This window comes from Neomonachus schauinslandi, chromosome 8 (assembly GCF_002201575.2).
Source record: "Neomonachus schauinslandi chromosome 8, ASM220157v2, whole genome shotgun sequence".
Taxonomy (NCBI): domain Eukaryota; kingdom Metazoa; phylum Chordata; class Mammalia; order Carnivora; family Phocidae; genus Neomonachus; species Neomonachus schauinslandi.
This window is the reverse complement of record NC_058410.1, coordinates 100259111-100264481: the sequence shown is the minus strand read 5'-3', so window position 1 is coordinate 100264481 and position 5371 is coordinate 100259111.

Sequence of the window (5371 nt, the reverse complement as noted above, 5' to 3'; positions counted from 1 at the left end):
ATGGCTAAGTAGATAGTTGGAGGTGCTGTTCTCTGAGATAGGATGAATTGAAAGGGTGTGATACAATATTATGGGGACTACAGTAGATTTATAGATAGGGTCCTCTGGCAGAAGACAGGGGGGATGCTTATGTCATCTTCTGAAAGGAAAAAATAGTAATCAAAAAAAAAATCTTCAAAGAAATAACCCTTTAAGTGAGTCTTATAACTAGGAGTTTTCTAGTCTGAAATTTGGGAGGAAGACATTTTGAACATTATCCCACCTAGGATATACTTGTAATTTTTTAAATATTGTTTGTAAATAAGTAGTACATGCAAAGAGTTCAAAATTCAGAAGTTATAAAAGGGCATATGGTGAAAATTCTTCTTACTTCTGACCTCAAATCACTGATTCCTTAGAGACAAATGTTGCCTGCTTTTACATATCCTATCAGAGATATTTGCACATAAACAAATAGATGTACATATTTTTGTTTCACACTTTTTTACACAAATGGTACCTTACTCTACACACTGAGACAGTCACACTGAGTTTTTTACTTAATACATCAGTACTTAAAAATCTTGCATTGCACCAATATACCAGATTTATTTAACCAGTCCCTCCCACTTATGGTCATTTAAGTTATTTCCAATCTTTCACTATTCCCTGTGAATTTATAATGCTTACATGTACAAAATTCAATCAATAAAGAGAAAAGAGAAAAATTAATTCTCCCAAAGTCCCAGCACCCAGAGTCAACATAAAACAAATTTTTAGGGGCGCCTGGGCAGCTCTGTCAGTTAAGCGTCTGACTTCAGTTCAGGTCATGATCTCAGAGTTGTGAGATGAAGCCCTGTGTCAAGCTCTGTACTAAGGGGTGAGTCAGCTTGAGATTCTCTCCCTCTCCCTCTGCCCCTCCTCGGCTCATGCTCATTCTCAGTGGGGAGTGAACTTCTCCGTCCCCCTCTGCCCTTCCTCTCTGCTTATGCTCTCTCTCAAATAAATAAATAAAATCTTTTAAAAAACACAATTTTTAGTAAGTACTCTTTTGGACATCTTTCTGCAAAGACACAATAAGGTACATATTATAATAAACATTTCTACCCCCTAGCCTAATAGTGGGGAAAGCATCCAAATTAAAGCAAAATGATTCAGGCCTGGGTCTGTAACAGGGATGCTTTGCAATGTAAACCAAGGCAGGATGACAGTAAGTTTCTTTTAACATCATAATCCAATTTGCAAGAAATAGAATCAAAGCCCCAAAACAGGGATAGATAAATTTTTCATGTAATTCACATTAGGGAGATTAGGGGGGAAATTTACCTTGCAACTTTGCTTACCTGATGTTCTGGGCTGAACCCACATTTTTCTGGTTCCCATATCCTCCTATTTCTTGGTTTACTCCTAGATTTTGCTGGAACACATCCACAAGTAGCTACCTATGACAGAGTACATTGGAAGTAAATTTTCTTACTGTTGGTAGTCAGAAAATATCCTTTCTTCATATTTAAAAATGGTTTGATAAAGCATTTGTCTGATTTTAGATTTTAAGTTTAAAAATCATTTCCCTTGGAACTTGGAAGGTTTTGTCTCATTAACTTTAAGCTTCCTGGCTTACTTTGGCAAATCTGTGTCTGTGTGATTCATGTTGCTTTATAGAGAACATATTTTGATGCTATTTTGAGTATGTGTGTGGAACTGTTTGCAGCAAGTGGTTACCATATTGGACTGCACAGATCTAGAGCCTCATTACCTTCAGGACTGGGAAAATTTCTTCTATTATTTCTTTTTATTATTTTTAAGGCTTTATTTATTTATTTGAGGGGGGAGGGGCACAGGGAGAGAAAGAATCCCAAGCAGACTCTGCACTGAGCAGGGAGCCCAACTCAGGGCTCGATCCTATGACCCTGAGATCATGACCTGAGCTGAAATCAAGAGTTGGATGCTTAACCAATGGCGCCACCCAGGTCCCCCTCTTCTATTATTTCTTTAATAATTTCTTCCCCTTGGTTTTTCTCTTCTTTTAAGAATTATTTTAAAGGATAACCCTTCATGTCTCTTTTATTTCTTCTGTTCACCCTCTCGCTGTCTTTTTGTTTAACTTACTGACAGAGATTTCTTCTACTTTATATTACTTCTCTCTGACTTTTGTATTTCAGGAATTGTTCTTTGATTTTTTTTTATTTGTCACAACTTCTTGTTAAAATTATGATTAAGTGGTGCTTGGGTGGCTCAGTCGGTTAAGCATCTGCCTTCAGCTCAGTTCATGATCCCAGGGTTTTGGGATCGAGTCCCACCATCGGGCTCTCTGCTCAGCGGGGAGTCTACTTCTCCCTCTGCCCTTCCCACTGCTTATGATCTCTCTCTCTCTCAAATGAATAAATAAAATCTTTTAAAAAATAATAAATAAAATTATGATTCAATACTTTTACAAACATCTTTTATTAGAACTTCATTACATCTGGCTACTCTAATATAATTGTTTTTCCCCCACCACAGTGCCCCTCTTTCATGTTGAAGAATTTCCTCAGATATTTGATGATCCTTGATTGAATATTCATAATGACAAGGCACTAAGCCGCTGATTACGAGCTTTGTGTTCCTGAATTATTGACTTTGCATTTGGATCTAGGATCATCAGAATGCCAGCCAATTTGTTAGGGGAGCACAAAAATACAGAACGTGAAGCTCTTTTCTCTGAGGCCATTCACTTTCTTCTAAGAAGAAACCTCCAATCTCCTACCTGTGATTTTGGGGCAGATCATATGAGATCATATGAGATCATATGAGGGGAAGCAGACATATGACTGAATTACAATATATATTTTGGATGAGGGAGGTGCTGTGAGTCAGCTATCCCACATAAACATTTTCAACAAGTCCTATTTTTATCCACATTTCTCACCTTGCACTCTGGTTTCTCTTGGATCTAAGACTCTGTGAGATTCTAAGAGGCAAGTTACTCTTTTGACCATATTCTCCTCTTTGCCCTATTACATGAATTACCACGCTATCTGCTTTTCATCTTCCAGAATTGCTGAAATCTCTCAATGCCCAAAGCACGCTCTCTTCTTCCTCAACTTTTATCTGGTATTGTCTAATTCTATCTGCTATTATCTACCTCTATAAATTTACATGTTTATTCCCTCTCTGGCATTTCAGAGGGGTCTTTAGAGGAAGAGAGATAAACAGATGCTCTATCTCTCATCTTCCAAGAGGGGTCTCTATTTTTCTTTCCAAACTTAAGTTTAGAGCTAATATCACTAATTTTCCAGATCACTATCGGTCTAAAATTCCCTAGATGGCTTAACCCAGATCGCCAGGCACCACCTTCACAGACTGGTTTGGAATGACTGCATTCATGCCCAGAATATTCATTTTTTAACAGACACTCCCACATTTATTCAAATATAGTGGTCCTTGAACACCCTGAGGAAAACTGCCCCTGATAAACTGAAGTCTGACAAAGGATGTTTTAGAATAGTTGAGTGAACAGAGGTGGGGCTTCCAAATGATTGAGAAGTTTTCAGTTGTTTCCCAGTTTGGTACTTACATCTACTCTATTTATAAACAGATAATTGTGGTTTGTAACATTTCTGCTTTTATTAAGACCCCCTTTGTGACCTAATATATAGTCCTTTAAAAAAAAGTTTCATGAACATGTAAAAAAGTTGTGTTTTCTTCATGACAGAATTTTAACATGCTTATTAGATTAATGATATTAATTCTATTAACTAAATTATTTAAAATATCTATAGCATCACTTATAATTTGTGTACCAGATTTATCAAGAAATCAAGGGTATATTAATATTTACCACCATTATCACTGTACATTCAATTCTTCTTAGAATACCAGAACATAGTTTCAAATATTTCTCTGCTACATAATTTGAAACATGTAAGTGCATTACACTAATGTAATTTTTCTTCCATCATAATTTTTTTTTAAAGATTTTATTTATTTATTTGACAGAGAGAGAGACAGCGAGAGAGGGAACACAAGCAGGGGGAGTGGGAGAGGGAGAAACAGGCTTCCCCCTGAGCACGAAGCCCAATGTGGGGCTAGATCCCAGGACCCTGGGATCATGACCTGAGCCGAAGGCAGACGCTTAACGACTAAGCCACCCAGGCGCCCCCTTCCGTCATACCTTTTATCATTACTTTTAACATGGTTGGTTTTTGTCCCCCTTACATTTTAAGCTTTTAACTTGAACTCAACTTAAAATAACTTGATTATTGATTATTATCTGGTTTGTTTGTATTTCTTATATTTCTACTTGTAAACTGAGGCATTTTGTTTTGTTTTGTTTTAGGTGGTAATCACTTTTGTTCTTAACCCAATTTCATATTCTTTTTCTTTTAAAGCTATATTTATCCCAAAATATATATATTTCATATGATATTTAACATATACATGTTATCCTATATATTTTTTGTTTTCAGTCTGTATATACTTGTCATTTTATTTCTATTGTAAATAGTTTATTTTTCCTATCTTTGGCAATAGGCCTTTATTCTTTAATTTCTCCTTTAAAAATTCCAAAATACAGTGTTTTGTTGTTCATTTGGTTTTTTAAGTGATTATTTTTTACCTTTTAAAAATTATATTTCTTTTTTCTCAGTTTAACCAGGAAATTGAAATAGTGTCTGTTAATTTCTCAGTATGAGAAATATAAATATAAGCTCACTTTTTCCATGAAGAGTTATGTTTTGCTTTGCTTGGTTATATATTTGGATTATGCATATAAATCTAGATACTTGGGTATCTGTTGTGGTATGTACCTACATTGATTTTTAGTATCAATATAGTTGCTAGGAATCCTAGAAAGCTGGGCCAGCTAGACTGCATAATATCAACTAGCTCTATGTTTAGCGCTATTATCTAGGGACTCATAAAAATGATGCATCCATTTAAAATTTATTTTAACTTATTAAGTATTAATATTCATTCATTCCCCATCAAACTTTGAGGTAGGCCCAGATCTTTTCTTTGAGTATGGATCTCCTGATTGGAGTTACTATTTTTAAAGCAAAACCCATGCCCACAAAGTATTGTCTAGTATATTTAGTTTGGATTTCTTTAGAATTGAGTGTCTTGATGAGATGTAAGCAATGTGTACAGAATTGAAAATGTTGACTGTTTTTCTGTCTTATTCACATGAGGGCTTGAAATCTTTTACTGCAATTTATTTTATCAAGTATTCTTAAAGTATGCAACAGTTGTCATAGAGACAAACATTTAGCCTAGATCTTACTGGGTGATAGAACACTTATACTGTATAATTATAGTGAAAAGTACAAATTTGGGGAAACAGAACTAACTCTCGGTAACCATACATCTCAATTGGTGGAAGCAGAAATGCATGGCTATTAGCCTGAAGGCTATT